We start from the raw sequence: 22,118 nt of genomic DNA, 5'->3' as shown, positions 1-22,118 counted from the left end.
GGACATATGTACTGATTTCTCTTGGGTGAGACCCAGCTAGTTAGTAGCAGAACTAGTACTCTAGATATCCAAGCTCATAATTGCCCCTATAGCCCGTTCAATAACCAATATTCTTGGACCACCTACGATGCCCTGGCTGATCCATCGATGAACGTAATAGACAAACATGAATCTCAACTTCTCCTTAAAATGGCACTCTCAACCAGGCTAGAGATATGGTGGAGGAATTAGGCCAAAGAACAAGTAGAGCTAATCTTAATCTTAATCCTAACTCGGCCTTTTGGCTAGGATCAAGTATAGTATCTGTTCTTATCAGTTTAATCTTAACTAACCCTAAGGAACTAACTAGAATTAATCATAACTGCCCTAATTACATTGACGTGGTTGCCATCAAGTGAAATGCTCCAGTGCTGCATGAACCGCAAAACCTTGTAGGGAAATAACAGAAAAGTGAGCGTCACGATGTTTTTAAAATAACCCACAAAGACGGCAAGAGTCCAGTGGAGGAAGCAGGTGGTGTTGCTGGGTGGCCGGACACCCTGCTGGCATTTCCACAAGTGTTTTCTTGTTCAGTGCTCACAACATCCCTGCCAGGCACATATGCTATTGTCCCATGTTACAGATGGAGAAACTAAGTCTGCAGCATCTGCAAAGAAAATCGAATTTCGGAGCTAGTGATGGAGAACGTAACCGGGAAGGAGGGGAGATGGTCCAGTACTTCTCTCCGCCCATCTACAGCTACTGGAAACTCTCAAGCCCCAGGTGTAGTCAGCTAGCTTTCAGATTTTTTTTTAAAGATTTTGTTTAGTTTTGACAGAGAGAGAGTGTGCGTGTGTACAAGCAGGGGAAGCAGCAGGCAGAGGCAGAGGGAGAAGCAGGCTTCCCTTGGAGCAGGGAGCCCGATGCCGGGCTCCATCCCAGGGCCCTGGGATCATGACCTGAGCTGAAGGCAGACGCTTAACCATCTGAGTCACCCAGGCGCCCCGAGCTTTCACATTTTAACTGAAGCCGCTTCATCCAACAGCACCCAGTTTTCTTGCTGGAAGTCAGCCTCCCCAGATGGGTCGGCCTGTGGGAGTAGCAGCTGCATATGCCCCGAGGTCGGCTTTTTCAGGCAAAAGATTCCAATACATCTTTCATCTTCCACGTGGGATTAGGCCTGCATTAGGTCTTTATTTGTTAAAGGGCTTAATCTCATTATGGATCAATTTGTCAAACAAGGAATACATGGGAAACGGCCGTTCTCCGTTCCTCAAATGACCCAACTTTATTTCTTGAAATATCTGAAGCAATTTCCCATGTGAGCCCAGAGATTAGTTTTTGTTCTTGTTTTACAACTTGACATGGGTTTTTACCCTTGTCCGTCACTCTTGGGGTGGGCCTCCAGATCCAGGGTTTATGATGTTTTACACGATAAGAAAGGTGGCTTGGCCTAGGGAAAGGGAACTTTGGAGTCAGGCAGACCTGGATGGGATTAACTCTTAACCAGCTGTCTACTCACTCCGTGGCCAGTAGCAAGCTCCTTTTCTCTCCAAGCCCCACGCTCCTTATTTACACACCTAGGAGTGTGTCGCTGGCTTGGAGGAGCTGGGGCCAGTATCCACATTCCTGCCCCCGCAGCAGGCCAGCACTGGGCCTGGCTCCCCCTAGCTGCTCAGTGCCTGGGGGCAGTTTTGTCTGACCGTCTCTCCCTTTCGTTATTCACAGAGCACCCTCATCCCAGCTGGGTTTGGCTTTGCTCTCAGTCTTTTCCCACCGGTGGTGCTTTCCCCACCATGTCCTGTCTCTTAGCTTCCTCCAAGCTTAGCTGACCCAAGGCACCGTCTCGCCCACGACCAGGGTTTTCCCTGGCAGCCCTCACCTTTTCTCTAGCTGTGCTCAAAGGTGGACTCCCGTTTACGAAGGCCCAGAGCTTCATAACATTTTTGGGTTGCTTACAAAACTGTAAATACAAAATAGCTAGGGCCTTTCTTGGCAACTTGGGAGGAGTCAGTGTAAGTGGGAGGCTTTGGAACTTTAGTTTCCCCAGCAAACCCACCTCTTACAGTACTTTATTCTCAAAAAGTAAATGTGCGATAGCATCAAATTATGCTTGGAATGATCCGGTCACAAAGGGGGTTGAACCATAAAATTGGATTGCCATGCTGCTTTTATAGATGATCTTTGCCCGCTTTGAATACAACACCAGAGCAATAGTCTTTATAACCCGTACTGTGAGTCAATCAATGACAAAATAGATTTACTAATTTGATTCGTAAAAAATAATGCAAGTGCATTTTAATTGAGATATCTTTGATTATCAGTAAAATTAAACTTTGGTTGATGGGTTGCCCAGATCCTAATCTGTAATCTTTTTTAGTTTTCCATGGTGACTTAGTGTTTGTTTTTATTTGTGGTTTTGCTCTTCCTATAGTGTGGATATTAACCCTATAACGAACATTTCCATGTGGGAAGAAATTTGAGGAAAATGATCACGTGGGAAGACGAAAATGTCGAATTTGTTTCCATTTGTATTTAAACAGAAAACATGCTGTTTTTAGTTAGATTGAATATGAGGTCAATAAAAATAGGAGAGTTTTCTAAAGTTGCTTTTATTTTCATTTTACTGGACATTGTACAAATGTCTTGTGTTCGTATCCTAGCAAAGTGATGCACTGTTGCTGGGGGTTTGAGTTTGGGGAGAGGCACCACCACCGATGTGAGCCACTTCCATCCTGTCTGGGGGTGATCAATCTCTTCCATTTCGTTGCTTACTGTATAATTTTTGAATTTTTAAGGTCCTAACTGGAGATTTTTGGAAAGCAGTTTTTTAATGCAATAATTTAGCTCTTGCACTTTTCTCTATGTATCCCACAGTGGACCCAGAAGAAATGGTGCTAATGATCACCAGATAGCTATGGAAATTGCATTGTATTTTCTTACCATATACAGTTTTTTGGAAGCAGCAGATCAGATGCAAACCCTACTTCTCTGAAGTCCAGTTTGGTGAACCTGGAGTCAGATTATTAAGACCAGTTCTCAGTCAGTCACTTGCAGCCCCCGACTTGACTTAGGAGGACCTGGGTTTGGAAAATCAGTCAACCCTGAGACCACCAGGTTTTCCCACAGAGAGGGGGAAATAAGGTTTCCTTTAACCTAACGTGCCCTGGTGGCTTTTTTTTTTGTTGTTGGTCCGGGTCTCCAGGAAGAACAAGAACCAGAATGTGGGAAGTGAAACATGAGTTAAAACAAAACAAAACAAAACAAAACAAAACAAAAATACCATCAGAGCAGGAAGGGGGCAGGTTGGGGAGAAAAGGGAGAGACCAGTCTTGCAAAACAGCCCCTTTGTGTCTCAGAGCTGTGGTTATTGAGAAGAGTTAGAGGCAGATAGATCCCATGAAGGAGCAGCCTGAAGCTGCATGCAGGTATGTCCTTAGTGCTAAATATATAGGAAATGCAGAACTGGTAGTTAAATGTCTTGGCAGAAAACTAGCCAGAGCTCATGGAGACGGCTTCCCGGCATTCAATCAGATACAGGGTGGCTGGAGCAATTGAGAGAGAAGCGATTCTTCAAAGTTCCATTTTAATTACACACTGGTTGGAGAATATTACTTCCAGAACCCCCCATGCTACCTGGGTTCACTTCCAAAACCTAATGGAGTTATATTGGCCAAAGGAAAGGCTTCCAAATCACAGTGACAACTCCCTCCCCACCCCACCCTCGATGCGCTTTGTCTTCATACAAGTGCCGGCTCAGCTCGAGGGATTTTAGACTCTGCTGAGAATTAGCTCCCTCTTGCCCTCCTATTTCATTAAGAAATTGGCAAGAGATCAAAAAAAAAAAAGAATGTGTTCTCATGCAGGGCCCCACGCCCATGATTTTCAAGCGCCCCCCCCCCCCCCCCCCCCGCCAAGAGCCCACAAGGATTTGAAATTCTCCTTCTGCCCCCGTTTTTCTCACTAACAGAACCATGTGGTCCTGAAAAGTGGAGTTGCCCTAAATGTCTCCAACTGATATCCTGGTCTTGGAGGCTGCCCTCAAAACAAAACCTGAGTTTTTCATCATGGAGCCTCTGATTCACAACCACTGGAGCTTGTACAGAATGAAGATGCCCTTGGCCAGGCAGTGCCCTCTGAAAATCAGTGAGGAAAAAATGAGAGACTCTGAGGGAGGCCGTATGCATTAGGCACCTATTGTAGGCCAGGTGATAATCACCTCCTTTTTTTTTTTTTTTTAGATTTTATTTATTCATTTGAGACCCAGAGATAGAGAGAGAGAGAGCATGAGCAGGGAGAGAGGCAGAGAGAGGGAGAAGGAGAGGCAGGCTCCCCGCTGAGCCAGGAGCCCGACGTGGGGCTCAATCCCAGGACCCTGGGATCATGACCTGAGCCGGAGGCAGATGCTTAACCATCTGAGCCACCCAGATGCCCCTGATAATCACCTCTTGAGGCACTTACTTGATGCACGCTTGTAGGGGTGAAAGAGTAAGGGCACCTTGCAACTTTTGTAATTTGACTTAATTCTTAACAACTCAGAGTGTGGGCATTCTTACCCCCATGACACAGAGAAGGAAACGGAGCCTCAGGGAGTTTGGTGGGTCTGCTCAGATTCTCATAACTTCAGCAAACATTAAAGCTAAGCTTTGCACCGAAGCTGATTGGTACCTCACAGGATTTTATGGTGATCAAACTATGATGGAGAGAGCAATGCTTTGCAAACACTGTCTTCATGGGAGTTAATGTTCTTGCAAGTGCTCAAGTTTTTATGACTGAGCTATAGATCCCCTCCCCACCCAAAGTATGGGATTCTAAGTGTGTCCCCATGTGGACTTGGAAAAATTAAAGGAGTTGAATCAGTCAAGACTTCTGGCACAGTCCCTGAGACCACATAAGCCTCCAATGAGCCCCTTCATTACCCTCAATAGAAATGGATAGCATTTGGATCGAAAGAGGGAGAACTCTTAATCTTAGCAAAAGAAAACACTACTTCCTCCAGTTACTTCTGGGCCACCCGGGGTGGGGCTGACTCACCTACAGCAAGTCTTTCCAAAAAGCTAGCTGTGCGACCTTGTCAAATGGATGCCTTGCGGCTTTATCTCTTGTCAAATAATAACCCACAGCTTTATCTCTACTCGGGCACAGCTGTCCCCGACCCATCTGACTGCAAGAGAGCCCATCACTGAGAAAATAGATACGTAAGTGAGTAAAAGTGCTTTAAGAAATATAAGACACATTCTCACCACTAAAATGTCATAAGAAAATACATGTCAGGTGAGAGACAAGCATGGCGGCCAGTTTTGTACCTTCCTCCTCAGGTACCACCAGAATGGTCTCCCCCTTCTCCCAGCGCTCCACCCCAAGCCCTTCTTCAGACAATGGGCCTTTAAAACCTTTTAAAATGTAAAGCTCCACTCATCCTCCCCTGAACACCCACAGAAGCTTCCCCTGCCCTTCACATCATTTCTGTCTTCTTCTGGAGCAGGTCAGCACACAGACTACATAGCCAGAACGCCTGGGTTCAAACCCACAGCAGCCACGTTCAGTGAGAATTGCCTTTGGCAAGTTTATCCCTCTGGAATCTCTTATCTGCTCCTCTATTTTCAAAATCTCCTCATTTCCTGTCCAGAGGCTCCCAAGCATGACCTTGCTTCCCCGGATGCCTCAGAAGTTAATGATGGCATCTGCGAAACGTCTGAGTGCCCTAGTTCAGAGGGCAGCAAACCAGGCCAAATCTAGCCTCCGCCTGTTTTTGTAAATAAAGTGTTACTGAAACACAGCTACTCGCCTTCATTTACATATTCTCTGGGGCTGCTCCGCAGCAAAACTGCACAACTGTGCAAGTTGCAACAGGGACCATATGATGCACAAAAGCCCCAAATACTATCTAGATGGCCCTTTGCAGAAAAAGCTGGCCCACCCCTGTCCTAGTGCAGTGTCTCTAAAACCAATTTAGGGTGTGGAAAATCTAATGTCATGATGATTTCTGTTGAAACATATAAAATGTCACTATATTCAACAGAAATTCATTAAATATAGATGTGCTAAATTAGGTGTCATTTATAGTGCAGATTTTTAAAAGTTGCAATTTGAGATGGAAAATCTTTAAAATGGGTGGGGTGGGAGGAAAAAACCCTCTTCATCCAATTTGTTGGGTAGTGGATTGGGTAAAACATCTTAACTTTGTTGAACAAGTAATAAGCCAGGTACCGTGATAAGTAATTTTACGGGTATTAATGTATTTAACCCTCAAACAGCTCTACGAGGTTGAAAATAATCTTACTTCTTCTACAGAAGGTCGTAAATTCTGAGAACAAAGGGGAATGTACATAGTGTCACCAAGGAAATCTTTAGTCTAAAAATAACCAATGAAGTATCTATGTCTTCAGACCGTATGGACAAAGTTGTCTTTTGTGGATGAGAAATTGAGGTTGAAGTTGATCAAGTGACTGCCAAAAGTAGCATAGGGGAGGTCAGGTGGTGGATCCGGGGGTCACACTGGCTGAGTCACGTTCTTGCAGGCTTAACCTTAAGGCTTTGTTGTCTCTCCTCGTTCAGCCTCACAGAGTATTGGCATCTGTAGGACCAGACTGTGAGGATCCCCAGAAGGTTGGAGTCCGTTCTGCCTGGGCTCATCATTTCACCTATCTTGGGCTTCGGTTCCCTTCCCAACCGCATCGGTTCTGTTCTTTCCGGTTTGAGCTCATTCTCTTTGATGGATAAGACAAAAGCAAGTGAAGGGTTGAGTGTTTCCTGCCTTCTCGCTGTCACTTTTAACTCGACACGTCAGCCTCCAGCAGTGTACTTAAATCTTGCTTTGTTCTGATTCTTACCAGACCTCAAAAGGTCTCTGTGTGTGCATCTGCATGTGCCTTAACAGAGCCAGGCCTCTGGAGACAGCCTGGCTACGTCCAAACCCTGGTTCCCACTTACTCACTGTGGGGCCCGGGCCACGTCCTTCTTCTGCACCTCATTTGCATCCTGCATAAAGACGGGATTGTGACAGCACCTGAGTCGTGGCTGTGGTAAGCGTTGAACGGGATAGTGTCAGAGAGCAGTGATTTTTAGCAAAGTGTCCGCCATTTTGGAAGCATGTGGTAATGCCAATCCCATTGGTGGTTGTACCGCACCCCTGAGGGAGAGAGATGTCCCACTGAAGCTGTGAATGTGGCCTTCTGTGCAGAAAGGGTCTTTGTAGATGTAATTAAATTAAGGATCTCAAGGAGAGATTATCCTGAATTAGGATAACCCTGTGAGAGGGCACTACTATGCCGCTATTTGACAGATGAGGAAACTAAGCCATACAGGTTTAAAGTAGCTTGTCCAAAGTTATGTAAATGCATAATTCCCGAATTTATGATTTAAACAAATCTTTACTGAGAACGTACTCTGCCGTAAGCCCAGAAGACAAGCATCGAAGACAGTACCATCTCTTGGCTCTCAACATCTCTTCTTGGTTTGTAGCACTTAGGTTCTAACTGGGGAGACATAAATTTGGGGAAATTCTAAGCATTCCATAGGCAGGTAGTAATCATTCAATAAAATGTGTCTATGCACGGCTCTCTGACCTTACTGTGGAAAATAAAAGGGAGAGATTTATAGTTACGAGTTCACGGTCACTTTCTCCCAAGGCCATGTTGCTGCCACTTACCCAAAAGTTCCTTCTCCTGGGCCCACACTTCCCCAGTTAACTTCCTTAAGCGTCTGGGGAACCCACTATCAGCGCAGATGCTGGCGCCGCTCTCAGAAGCCCTGGGGAGGGGGAGTAAATCTCTAAGAAGTGGCACAGGCATCGGGGAAGTCTCCCAGAGCCCTCATCTCACCGTGGTGCCAGTTGTCCAGGGCACAGCATGGCCCCTCCCTTGATGCCCCTGCGCGCACGGCGCCCCTGGGGCAGGTGGATGTCCAAGGTTAGGCCGCTTCATTTTTTCCCTCCTTTCATCTTTATGCACATTTCTTCTTGGGTCTTGCAATCTCAAGTTTATTCCTTTCCTTTCCTTTCCTTGTATTAATTGTTTAAAGGTATTTTTTTTAATTGGGTACGTGATACTTTTTTGTGTAGAAACATCACAAGAGATATATATCAGAGCATAATTCCAGCCTCCTTTCTTCTAATCCAAACCCCTGACATACCCCAGGCCTCCTGGTCTCCCCAAAGCCTTTAATGTGGGACCCAGTCACTCCTCCTTCAGACCGCACCCCTGGGCCAGGCTGGCTTATGAATCGAGCACCCCCTCTGTAAGCCCTTATCGGGGCCCGCCAGGTCCTGCAAGCTGGTGGTGAGACCACATTCCTCCCTCCCTCCCTCTGTGGGCCTCTGACTTCCAGGTGTGCCCACTCTCAGCCATGACCTCAAACCTGTCTCTATCAAGCCCCTTACAATGTCCATAAGCTTGGTTCCCCTGTTTTGACCTTTGCCCCACCTAATTACATATTTGTTTGTGTGATTCCTTGCCTGTGTCCTCCAGAAAACAGGAAGCCTCTTTCTGCTCACCATGTTATTCCCAGTGCTCAACACAACGTCTAGCTCATAGCAGATATTCAGTATATTTTTGCTCGCTTTCTTTTGCAAAGAATTCCTGAACACTCTCTGTTGCCGTTCTCTGCAGCAAACCTATTGTTCAAGCATCATCCAGAAAAATAAATCATCGTCCTTGACCTAAGCTACAGAGTCAAGCATCCACTTTTCACCTGGGCCCCTGGGGACCTCCGAAGTGGCCACTTGTGCCAGTAGCCTTCTCAGGAACACTCACTAATGCCTTTACTCCTATAAACAAAGGGTCCCCGTCCCTAACATGACACTGATCCCACAGCGGGAGACCCCAGGTCTCCTCTGGTTGATGTTTTTAGCAGACCAAATGTTTTAGCTACCAGGCCCTCCTGGACCTGGCTTCTGCCTCCCCTCACACATCACTTTGTGCCTCTCTTGCCAGAAACCTTGACACTGAGCTTCCTTCTGTCTGCCACATAAGCCATGCTTGGTTGGACACACGCACGCCCTTGCACTAAGCCATGGGTGGCCCCCTGGCTAGACCTTAGAATCACCTGGCAGCTGAGTATTTTAAATATCTTCTCAATATTCAAGGCTCAGCTTAAATTGCATTCTCTGCAGAGAGCCCGATTCCACTCATCCTGATGAAACATGGCCCACCACACGCTCAGCCACGCTCCGTCCCATCCTCTAGCTGAAACAGCGTGACTTCTGTAATTCCTTACATGGTCATTGCTTTTCTTGATCACTGGAATTTAAACTCCAGTTGGGAATTATCCTGCTTTTTCACTGGTATACCTGGTGTGCCCCAAATGGCCTTAGCATGCCATAGTTGCTCAGTAATTATTGATTGGAGCAAAGAATCTGTGAAGGTATAAATTAATGGATGAATAGATCGATTCATATTTTAAGAATAGTAAGGGATATGACATGAATCGCTCCTGTTTGTTGTAAAATCCATCCTTGTCGCCCGAGACCCCTTATACTTCTTTCTGTTACAACCATAATTTTCTCTTTATATGTAGATATGAGAATTTTCACAAGCAGTTGCTTTTGGGGAAGGGGGCTGAAGGTTAGTGTTAATTTAAGGTAATATCCAATTTTTCAACCTTCCACTTTATAAAGAAGCACTGTATGTACCTTTTACAAATAAACTGAGGCACTGATCCATAGAACTTCTAAAGTTTACTTCAGTTAGAAAGAGTTTCAGATAAAGATCAAATTAATTAAGTTCTCCCCCCACCCCTTAAAGTCCATCTTAATTAGCCATTGTTTCTTTCCAAATGGCTTAGTCATTGGCTGGGTTTCAACCTGGACATAGGTGGATTAGAGGGGGACCCCCCACAAGGTGGGCGTTGACAAATGGCATGGCCCCGGGTTCTCTGCCTGGGTTTTCAGAGTGTGCAGGGCATTTAGGGAAAATGAGCTTGCCATAACAAGGATCACTCCATGGGAGTGAAAGTCTGTAGCTCATCACGTAAGTGAATTTTCCAGTTTTCCTAGCTAAAACGAATAGTTGCACAAGAAATGCTATTTTATTTTTGCCCTTTAAATTTTGCGTGTGTGAGTCTGACTGAGGCTTGGCAGCTCTGATTGGAGGCCATGTGTGTGAATTGCTAGCCTGGCCGTGGAGGCTTGGGCAAGCAGGTTGGTGATGGGGATGCATCTGTAGCTTTTCTCTTCCAAATCATAGCCTTGGATGCAGCAAAATAGGGGATTCTTCCAGCAGAGGCCATGTGTTCTTCTGCCCTAAAATGCCCTTTTCTCTGGGTCTCTTCTCATCTTAAAGAGTATTTTATGGAACAGTATGTGATACTCAGGAACCAGGTGCAAACACTGTTAAGTGATACAATGTGTTGCACAGGTGATTTTTAAAAGGAGTTATGAAGTGGATGTATCCAACAAAAATATAATGTTTAATTTATTCCTTCCAAGAATAAGTGATGTTGTGGCAGGGGCTCTGGATAGTTAAGTCATCCCATGACTTAGTTGACACCCCTGCAAACGAGTCTCAAAGCCTCTTTTCTGGCAGGTGCAGGTCAGGCTTAGTACTCCATCCTGCCTGGTTCTAGGTGGGTTTGTACCTTTGAATCAAAAGGATGGGAATGATGGACTCTAGAAATTGCTCACATACTAGGAAGAGGGGTTACATTCCTCTCTTCCAGGAAGCCCTTCCTGATTAGCAAGATTCTGCCCAGTATCCAATTTGCTCTATGCTGTTTATGTTCCACACAATGATGCTCTCCAACAGAGCTTTACTGTGTCTGTACTGATGTCTCCCACACAGCACATACTGTGCCCTGCCAAATGTGCAACCTGGGAGGAGGTGCATTCAGGTGGGTCATCCCTCAAGTAACATCATCTTTCTTGATGGCCTGAGGGCCCCAAAGACAGAGACTACAACTGTCCTGTTGACTTTTGTAGCCCCAGTGCCTTACAACAGTGTGATTTCTATCACATTATAAGTGTTCAAGCCATATCTGGAGAAAAAATGAACAAACGAACAAAAGAATGAATGAATGAATGAACGAACGAACAAACGAATAAAGTATAAGGCATACTCTGCTGAGGAGAACTACGTGACACTATCATGATGGTATGATGTTACAGGATGTGTTCATGTTACATTTAGTAGGAGAAGAAATTGAGGCTTGGAGAAATAAAAGGTATGCCATGAGTGATGCAATTTTTAGCAGGGTATATACATGTCAGGGAGGAGGCAGTCTGGATTGGCAGGAAGGCTTTACTAGTGTCCTGCAGACCATGCTGTGTGGGCAGCTAGCTTCTCTATTTATGAGTGAACATGGCTCTGTGGAGAGACACTTCTAGAACATTGCACGGGCTCAAAGTTCTCTGGAAGCGAGTGTGGTGAGCTTGTCAGTTCAATCTTCACTGTTTAGGTCATTTGCGAAGTAAGGTCACCAGCAACTTCAAAGCTGACTCCATCATCAAATTGGGAGTGGAAAAAGCTCGAGATGGGGTGAGTCACGTTCTGACATGCGCCCACACCCGGAGGCTGAGTTGGACTCTGTTTTCACCAAAATAAAGCCCATGTTTTGCACATTAAGGTAGTGCGTGTCGATGAAAGTGACAAGTGATTCTCAGTCGTGAGCACGCACCAGTCCATCTTGCAAAGACTGACACCTCACACAAGATTTTCAGAACAGCGGGTGCCGTTCCCAGGGCTGTCAAAGGTCCTGCAGGACATCAGGGACCCTCTCAGGAGCTAGTAATTGGGGAACACTGGAAAGTTTCACCAACAGCCTCTGTCTTGGTCATTTAAGTGCCCCTAATTAACGAGGAGGGATGTGGTGGGGAGGAAAGGATGTGGGCCTTGGAAGGCAATAGTTCTGAATTTGAATTCGGCCTTACCAGTCTGTAGTCTCTCTGAACCCTCAGTGTCTTCACTTATATGAGTAAAAACCACCCAACCTAGGGTTGTTATAGCAACGTGGTTAAAACATAGTTTCTAGAGTCAGACAAAAGAGCTTCTTTTGAAACCAGACTCACCACTCAAAATTATGAATTGAGAAAGCTACTTAACAAGGCCCAGACTCAGTTTCTCCATCTTTAAAATGGGTGGATTCAATCATAACGCACTTTTAAGTGTTTAATAAGTATGTGGCACCTATCAGTAGTTCAGTGATGCTTCCATTATAAGAATATAAACCTATCATCATTAATTTTTATGGTTAAAATGTTTAGGGGCACCTGGGTGGCTCAGGCGGTTAAGCATCCGACTCTTGATCTCAGCTCAGGTCTTAATCTCAGGGTTGTGAGTTCAAGACCCACACTGGGCTCCATGCCGGGTATGGAGCCTGCTTAAAACAATGTTTATAATCAATAGATATTAGCTTCAGTTATTAATAGTGGAATACAAATAGTTTTTATAATTCAAATAGTAGTAGTTTTGGGCGCCTAGCTGGCTCCATTGGAAGAGCAGGTGACACTTGATCTTAGGGTCATGAGTTTGAGCCCTGCGTTGGGTATAGAGATTACTTAAATAAATAAAAACTTTAAAAAAAATAATAGTAGTTTCATCCCCCCCCCACCGACCCACCTGCTCAATTCCATATTCCCCTCTAATTGGCTTTATTTTTTTCATATACTTATCACCTCCTGGCATGTTACATGGTTGTTTACATGTCGCTTTGTTCCTACCACGGGAATATAAATTCCATGAGATCAGGGACTTCATTTGGTTCATTCCTAGATCCTGAGATCTTAGAACAGTGCGTGGCACGTAGTAGCTGCTCACTAAATGCTTGCTGAATGATTAATCAGTGAAATGAATCCTATAGTGGACATAGAGAGTCCTGAAACAGCATGAAGCACATATCTCCCTATGCTAAGTAACCCGTGTTGCAGTCCTGCAGAGGAATATGTGGGGGAAAGATGTACCTTCCCTCTTCCTTGCCCTTCAAAGTGTCAGTTTCTGCAACAAGGGAACTGGAGAAACCTGTTGTTCCCGCAGGAACTTGCTGTGGGAAGTTCTGAATCAGCTCCTCCTGAATTTGCCAGACAGGAGCCCCTGTGTAGAGAAACTTTAGGGGCATCCTGTCATCTTCGGATGCCCGTTCTCCAATGTCCCCCCTACACTCTAGCTTCAGTTACAACCCCTGCCAGGAGAGCAGAGCCTGAGATTTGCGGGACGCCTGGCCAGAAGCAGCCCATCTCAGGACCGGTGTTCCCGTAAATTGCCCCCCAGCCTGGGTTTTTTAGCTGCTTCACCCAGCCCGAGAAAGAGCTCTGGATGCCCATGGAAAGCCAAGTGGCCCAGACGGAAGGGGCATCGGGAGAGTAGTGGTCCCTGTGAGATGTTGTCTTCAATGTCCTGTAAGATGTTGTCTTCAATGTCCTGTAAGATGTTGTCTTCAATGTCCTGCTCTTCCGGGAAAACTGAACACCTTGCCAGTGTGATCATCCTCCATACTTCCTCAACTGTCAGATGCAGATGACCATGGGATGTGCCGTGGATTTCACAACAGCTTCCCCAGGGCAAAGAGGAAGAAGGGGCTCTTCCACATGAAACAGTCATAGAGATTTCGCCATGCATCACAGTTTTAAAAATGTTACAATGTGCAGTGCCCACGTCTCCCAATATAAGAAGTCTGTCTGGTAAACAGTAGGAGGCTGCTATATTCCAATGGTGAGATTCTCCCTGGCCGTTTATTTCTCCATCATTGAATCATCACAGAGGCCCTGAGGATGGAGCACTATTGCACCAGAGTTTCCCATGAACAGGAAGGCTCCAAGAGTCTCTGTGACTTTCCCAGACTAGACGAGGGAGTTCTGAGGCTTGCACACATCTGCCTGATTCCAGGCCTGGGCCTTTGGCATCCACTGGCTGGAAAGCTGATCTGATATCTTCGAAGTCTGTTCTTCCCATTTGAGAGTGGGATGAGATAGGGAAAGCTCTGGGTCCTGTAGAAGCAGGGCTAAACCCAGGTGTTCTCACCGGAGGAGGCATCGGGGGATGCTACAAGCAAAGGAATCAGAAAAATGGAAAATCCAGCTGGCCTGCAGTGTGACCCCAGCCAAGGAAGGCAGGCATGGGTCTGGTTCCTGGGATCCGGAGTAAAGGATGAAAACAATAGAGAGCGCTGGGGGGGGGGGAAGCACAGTTCAGATCCAGGACCCTGAACGGCCCCTGAGATTGGAGTCCATGTGCACAGTGGCCGGTGATGCCCGGACACCCCAGCGTCAGGGAAGTGGGCACCCATGGGGCCTTTTCTGCACAGAGGGCCCAGTTTTTCAGTCCTGGCCCCTCCTCCCTTTCTGCTCTGCCTTTCTTCTCTTCATACAATCTCGGAAAAATACTGGCGCTTCTGCGTCTCATTCGGTAACACTCTCCTTCCCTTCTGCTGTGCAGGGAAAATTAATCCTTGTACTTGAATGAAAATGTTATCGTCCTCTCCTGGTTTCTTTTTTCTTTCCCCCCCCCTTTTTTTTTTTCCTTTTTTAAGCACTCATTTATTGAACTCTTACCATGTGCTCAGGAGCCAGGCACTAGGCTAACCACTTCCCAAGTACTGCTTTATTCACAGCAAACTTAGGAAAGGGGTATTATCATTCCCCACTACAGATAAAGAAACTGAGGCTCAGAAGTTCTGTCTTCGCCCACAGTCACTTAGCTCTGTAGGGCCAGTCACGCTCTCTCTGACACTCACCTGTGTTTCTAACTGCATTGTAACTCCTTGTCCCTTCACCCTCCACACCCCGTTCATCCCACCCCGGGCAGGTAATGCCAGAAGACAGCTGTTCTCCAGGCCTCATTTAGGTCCCAAAAAGCCAAACAGAAGACAGGCCCTTTCCCAGTTGCAGAATAAGTACCTGTCTTGGATGTAGCCATGACAATCTGACTAATCAAATAACCCTCATTGGAGATGCAGCAGGAAATAAGGGAAGGTATGATTTCTGCCCAGGGAGACGCTCGCGGAAAACCAGCCTCGCGATTTGCTATGAAGGTACAGCTCGTTGGAGAACAGAATAATTACCGCCTTCTCCTGACCTTAATAACTGAAATGTTTCCTTTAGAGACGGTCCCGTGTCTCCCGAACAGACCCAAGACAGCAAGACCTAGAAGGAAGGGATTTCTCTCTGCCACGACTTGTGGAAGTTCAAACGAAATAGCAAACGATCATTTGGAATTGGGGTGGGCCGTGGCGGAGAAGCCAATGAGAAGTATGTGTGCTGGACACCCACACAGCCAGCCCACGTGAACGGCATACGTAGAGTTTAGCAAAATATAGTCAAACCACACACCAGGAGAGAGAGTTATGAATATTATTATTTCCCATCCATGTTCTTATTTAATGCTCACAGTGGATCTTGAGCATGGCTACAATTAGCAAATGTGTGGCTTTGTGGTTGCACCCTCAAAGTCTGGAAGGGCGCGTAGCAGGGTGTTAATAGTGAGCGTGCACCAGGGAAAGCGGGATTAATGATCGGGGAATGCCAGCTTTTACTATTCACTGATTTATTTTCCTTTTGCTTTGTACGGAAAGCAAGTATTACTCTTGTAATAACAACGATAGTACTGATAATGAAGGGGGATGGGGAGGAAGAGAAGATGGGGAGGGAGGAAGTGAAAAGGAACCACAGTGAAAACCCAAAATTCAGACAAAGTTTATTAGCTTCTCAAGGTCATCGGCAGTGGGGCATTTTAGGCTTTAATCAGCAACTCTACCCACCCTGAGCCTTACAGTCTGTCCCCGCCACGCAGCCTTCTCCCGTGGGGAAGCTGAGCGCTAAGACCCACTCCGTCCCCTTCACGCCCCTGGAAACTCAGATCAGGTCCAGGATGCCGCTGTGGTTCAGTGGCCCTGCACATACCGGAGTGGCTTCCTGCTCAGACAGGAGAAGTGGGCCGAAGGGTTCGGGTGAAAAATCCTCTGAGCTGTGAAATTCAGTCTCTGGAGTGAAACAGCAGAGGTTTCTGGCCGGAGAACCAGCTGCAGGAGGAGGTTCTCCCAGCCCAGCCAGGGCCCGGGGACACCTCTCCTTCCCACCGAGCGGCCCGCTCGCTCACCGCACGCAGACTCAGCCAGAAGGTTGGGGCAAAAGCAGCTGCCAGTGTGTGTAAAGCTGCTTCCTAAAGTTAAATGAATTGATTAACGAATTAAAATAAAGTAATATCCCCAAGTAGATTTGGTAAAAGTGCGGCGCCCCATTGCACATTAAATCCTGAACATTCCAGACAGTTCTAGAAAGCTCATGTGACACCCCCCCAACCCCCACCACCAAGGATCCCAGAAAGGGCTGATTGATCCATGCTTTCCATTTCAAAAGAGAAGCAAGAGGCCAGTGCTCACGTGCCACTCTTGGGGCCAAAAGGTGCAAACTTCAGCTAGTTTGGAGGGGAAAAATATAGGCAAGAAAGCACGAAGTAAGAGTAGAACGCTCTTTGGATGGGGGCATTTTTCCTTGTGCTTCGTGCAGCTTAGAGCCAAGTGGGAAGGCTCTGGCAAGGTGCAGGGACCTAGGGACAAATCCAGATTAGGGAGCTCACGAGACGCCACCTGGGGAGTCGCCCTGCTGCGAGGGTGGGTGTTTGGATTCTGTGCATTTTGCAGGAAAAAGAAAATTAAAAGTGGCAGCAGCAGCCTGGGTCTTGGCTGGCGCTCCCCGGAGCAGTGGATCCAAAGCAGTTAGCTGAAGCACCACAGCCCTTACGCTAGCACCTGCCAGCCAACAGGCTCTGCCAAGACCAACTTGGTACCAACTTCAATCATATCGCAATTCAGGATTTAAATAATGCGACAAGACTCCTTTGGAACCCGCCCACGGACTGCTCAGGGCAGTAATTTTCCTTTTAGCAGCAGGAGCCGAGAATCTACAATTTCCCCAAGATAACATGGCTCCACCCTTCTCTGGAAGAGCCCAAAACGGCACCGGAGGGGAGAGGTCTAGCCAAGGCGGGCTGATAGTGGGAGGGATCTCAGTTCGTGACCAGGGACAGCCAAGTGGCTTCAAGTCAACCCACTCAGGGGTGATCTGAACCCCCTCTTCAGGGCAGCAGTCGCTGGATCCAAACTTCAAACGCGAGGGCAATAATTTAGTATTCGGGCGGTCCACCTGGACCCGGAGAGCTGGCGTTTCCAGCTGGCCTCGTTCTTGACCGCATCCATTAGGAGCATTTTCCAGCTGATTTCTAGCTCACTTCCTTTTGTCCGAAACTGCCACAGCCAGAGGCATCCCGTAGACTAGACTCTGTTTTGCTTGTTTATGACTCTTCCCTTGACTGGATCTCCCTGACTTTTCCCTCCCTGCAAATGGGAAATGAGAACATGGGGGCATTTTATGCTCCTGTTCATGTGCTCCCCATCAGGGATTGGCCTCCTGTGCAAAGAAGGGTGCCTCGGACAAAAAGAACCAAGATTACACATTGCCCACTTCCATTAAAGGAAGAAAATGGGGGGGGGGGTGCGGGCGGGGGGAATCCCTAGGTTTTATTAATGCCCGATTCCGGGAGCTCATTCCTCTTTTGATATTTATCCATATGTTCTGCTAACTGACCACTGCTGGCCATGTGATGGATAATGCCCTTTACACCACCGTGTAAGTTACAGTAATGTCACCAGGCTATTAACCTCTGGATATTTGCATTATTAGTCAATTTTCTAAGCCCTTGGAGTTAAAGCAGCCACTGAGAATTTTTATTTCCATTTCGTAGGACCTGGGAGTCGGGGTGTGTGAATTTCCCACAGAACGGAGATAAGGCTGATGTTCCTCAATTTGCTCTTACGGCTTTGCTTGAAGTGGTGGGGGGAAATCATCCACGTCACGTGCCTACCTGGGAGGGAGATCTGCTAACTAGTGGCTGCCTCGTAATTTATGGTAGAAGTTTAGTGCAGGGAGCCCATTTCTAAACAAACTCAGCATCCATTCCCTCTGAGGATGGGGACGAGAATATCATTTCATTGCTAGAGTTTGTACTCAAGTGGAGGCGTTTTAGCTTTGGACAAGTGTTATGAGCCTCCTTTAAAAATGAAATATACGTCCAGATAAAATATTCACACTCTATAATGCAAGGCAATGCACCAAGATCTAGGGCAAAACAGTTTACATATAAAAACCAATTTGAATATGAAAACGTAAGTCCTCACTATGGTTGCTCACTGTTTGTCAGAAAAAAAAGTAGGGGGTGTGAGGGGAGAGGAACTTCTGGAGAGACAGAAATAGATACAGAAATAGAGAGAAAGAAACAGGGAGAGCAGGAGAAAGAGAGAATTGCAAACCCGACAAAATGGTAACCTTAAGTGAATCTTCTACAAATAGCCAATAAAGGCTATTATATAACAAGGCACTTGTGAACCGCTCGCTGGCAATGACCCAAGGCATCAGCCAATTGAGGCCATTTGCTGAATTATCCCGGTGGCTTCTGACCTCCACACCCTTGCTCGCATTTTTCCTTCGGCCTCAGTTTCCCCATTGCCATGGTTTATGGAAACCAGAGCTCAGATCAAATAGCAACGTGGTGCTGAAGACTTTTCTACCCACTCAGTTCTCTCCTGTCCACACCCAGGGCCAGCTAACAGCCTTGCCTCCTTCATATCACCAGGTTGGACCTTTTCCATGGTATTTTCATGTTACCTTATTTGCAGAAATGGCTCATCCCCCAATAGACCCCAAGCTCCCTGAAGCCTGGACTCCTGTGTTCCCTCATCTCCCATATTCCCACTTCTGGGCTTTCAGAGAGAACGCCGACTCCAGAGTCAGGAGAATCAGGCTTTCTATCTACCTCTGCTGCTTCCTGGCTCTGTGACTGTGGGCACATTGATGTCTCTTTTATAAAAACTCACGGTGTTATTCTGAGGGTTTGGGGGTATGTTTACTAAAAACACATCTCTCAATACAGGCCCAGGCAACTTTTAACAGGGCCTCAGTATTGGCAGATGCCAACAAAAAAAGGTGCTTTTGAATGGGAGACAGTTGCTACTCAGCATAAATCATTCCAATAGCAATCAAAGTTTATTGAAAACTTACTCTTTCCAGGCTCTCTGCCTAAGCATTTTAATAGCTCATCACATCACCTGATCCCTGTGACTCCATGAGGCAAATACGCCTTCACCCCTTTTTCCTATAAAGTAAACTGAGGCTCAGAGAGGTTTGTCTAGCTTGCCTGTAGCCACATGGACCCTTGCATGGCTTTAGCTCTGCCTCCCAGAGACCCAACTCCCACCATCCAAGGACTTCTCCAAGTCCAAGGGATTTTTTTTTTTTAAGTGACACCTTATGTTATTTATTTATTTTTTAAGATTTTACTTATTTGACATAAGACAGCGAGAGAGGGAACACAAGCAGGGGGAGCGGGAAAGGGAGAAGCAGGCTTCCCGCCCAGCAGGGAGCCCGATGCGGGGCTCGATCCCAGGACCCTGAGATCATGACCCAAGCCGAAGGCAGTTGTTTAACCAAGTGAGCCACCCAGGCGCCCCGACACCTTATGTTTTTTAAAGGCGAAGTCCTCATTTAATGATGCCTTCGTGACTCAAGTCTCTGAACTATGGCCCAGCCAATCCGACCATTCCAGGTATCTTAAATGATCAATGTGGACCTGTGTTGGGTCAATTCAGCAGCAGTGATCAGTATTGATCGTCTAGACAGCCCCATCGATTGGGTCAGGAGGGCCTTGGGTCTTCGGGGACACCACAAATGTGACATGGTCTGACCCTTCCCACTGCTCTGTCAGATATTATCACGATTGCCATTAAAACAAGGGAAACTGAGGCACCGGCAAGCGGTCTCATGGCAGATGGTTGGATTTAGAGGACAGGGAGGTAGGTGGGCTTTGGCCAAGTCCATTCCACTATCTACTGCAGTAAAGGATTAGTGAGTCAGAGGGCAGGGCGTGGAGGAACTGTGGTGTGGGGGCTTGTCAGGAGTCTAGGAACGGCTCTCTCTAAAGGTGGGCAGCTTAGATGCTCTGGCTGCGGACAGCCTGGGTTTGATGGTTAGCTCTGTTCTTCCCTAGCTGTGTGTCCGTGGGATGAGGTTGTAACTTACAGAGGCCTTTTCCCCCATGCAAAAGTGACGGGCGAAACAATGATTCTTCCTGCAGTTTGCCTGAACTGAGGGGTTTCCTGGGATGCAGGACTTTCGGGGCTGGCCCTGGGAAAATTGCACCCCAGCCTACCTACACTCCAGCCCCTGACACACGGACACGTGTGCCTGTCTGTTAATGTATTTTCCACCCAATCAAAGTGGATAGACAGAAGCCAGAAGTGTTGACCTTCTGACCAATTCAGGGACCTCTGAGGGGACAGATGCTATTGTTTCTTGGCTGCTGGGGACTTCATCCATGGTATCACAGGCCTCAGCCACCGTGAGCAATGGCTACTGCCTATGGAACAGTGAGGCTGGCACATGTACTCAGAGGGGACCAAAGAACTCCCTTTGCACCAGCCTGGCTAAGCTCGGATGGCCAGCTCGGGAAAGTGAGGCCGCTCAGTAGCTAATATGCCTTCATATTATATTTGCATACATGGAAATTATTCATATTATATTTGCATACATGGAAATTATTCAGTGCACCAAAATCACAGCGCTCCACCAGCCACGGCACTGAGTCACGTTCATGTGCGTTTTCACTTGGTTATACATCTGTCCTGTGCCACTTCTGCCAACACCAGAGATACCAAGATGGGACATGAGCCCCAGCTTCACAAAGGTCACACCCCACAAGGAAGGTCACTGCAGCACCATCGAGGGGCTAATTATCTCAGACACTATGTCTGAGGTCTGCGTCATTCCAGAAACAATAGGCACTCGGAGGAGTAGGGAGAATGTCTACTTTAGTCCGGCTGGTGATCCTGCACACGGGCCATTTTGTGGTTATGTTGTGCTTGTTTTCCGTTTCTACATCTGCTAGCTAGCGTCGCTATCACTTTCTTCAAAGTCAAGGGTGGCGGTGGGCTCTACCATTTTGTAGTGCCACTGCTCGTCGCGCTGGGGTGACGTGAGGCGCGGGTGTGGGTGTTTCTTCACTTCTGGTTTCAGCAGGCGCAGGAACTGCGGGCGTCCTACAATCACGCGGCAAGGTGCTGATGAGTTATTTCCAGCCAGGCTGGAAAGCAGAAGTCCAGCCTGTGTCCTCACACTCCGGGGCCTGGGCTGTGTCTCCCTCCCCACCGCCATCCTCCCCGCTTAACCTCAGGACAGCCGTCCCCGTTTCTGAGACCCTGCAGTGCTCACCTCCAAACCGAGGCAGTTGGGAAACTCGTGCCCGGCCAGCTCCAAGGATTTCATGTCCGTGCAAGAAGCTGGCCACGAGCGGACCTTGGGGTCAGCTCCTCCGAGGCCGGGGACCCAAACCTGAGCCACACAATCACCCATGATCACCAGATTCACCAACAGACCTCCAGTTTACAGTTCACGGGAGATCTTCATCTCCCGTGGACTGGGGAGATCCACTCTCTCCCCTTGATGCTCAGGTGGAAAAGGAGGATCAGATTTTTTAGGATTCCTCTTGCACACAGGCAGTTTGGATGACTCGGTGGGGTGGGAGTGAGGTGTGCAGTTGGGAAAGAGCTGGTCAGGTGTGGTTCTGAGGGCGTTTTCATAAAATAGCACATTTGACCTTCATGACAACCCCACGATGGAGCTGCTTTCACTAGCTCCATTTTACAGAGGGGGAAGCTGAGGCACAGAAAGGTTAAGTGGTTTGCCGAAGGTCACACAGCTAGCAAATGGCGGAGTCAAGTTTGAGCCCTTGGAGTCTGAGTCCACCCTGCAATCCCTGTTGTATTGAATACTGGAATTATCTGTGAGGATTGGCCAGCTGAGGATCAAATAAATATGATGATGATGGTCATGTGCTGACAGTCATGTGAGCAAGGAGCATTTGTTGAACACTTACTGTATGCCAAGAACTGAGTCAGTGGCTTTACGGGTAGAATCTCCCAGAAATGAGATGTCTTTTGTTTCCTTCCTCTTCTTTATCCCATGCATCCAATTCGTGAGGAAGTCTTATTAAATCCACACCCAGGTTACTCATAAACCCCTTCTCTCCATTTCTACTACGAGGCTGAAGGTTGTTCCAGGGATGAAGCACATGCCCTGCTGTACACATCGTTACGAAGCTACAAGAAACCTTGCATAATTGCAGGAGCTCAATAAATGTGTGTGAAATGAATTAACAAAGTGCCCA

The 22,118-nt window shown here is 47.1% G+C and overlaps 1 pseudogene; it reads left to right on the top strand.

Annotated features, from left to right (window-relative positions):
* Nucleotides 1-264: 264 nt before the first annotated feature.
* On the top strand, nucleotides 265-370 carry LOC114204355 (U2 spliceosomal RNA; annotated as a pseudogene).
* Nucleotides 371-22,118: the final 21,748 nt, after the last annotated feature.

The sequence above is a fragment of the Eumetopias jubatus genome, unplaced genomic scaffold (genome assembly GCF_037043125.1).
Source record: "Eumetopias jubatus isolate StellerSeaLion01/CBP00866 unplaced genomic scaffold, mEumJub1_p1.0 scaffold_10, whole genome shotgun sequence".
NCBI classification, from domain to species: Eukaryota; Metazoa; Chordata; class Mammalia; order Carnivora; family Otariidae; genus Eumetopias; species Eumetopias jubatus.
Note: the sequence above shows the minus strand (reverse complement) of the source record. Positions and strands in the feature narration are given on the sequence as shown.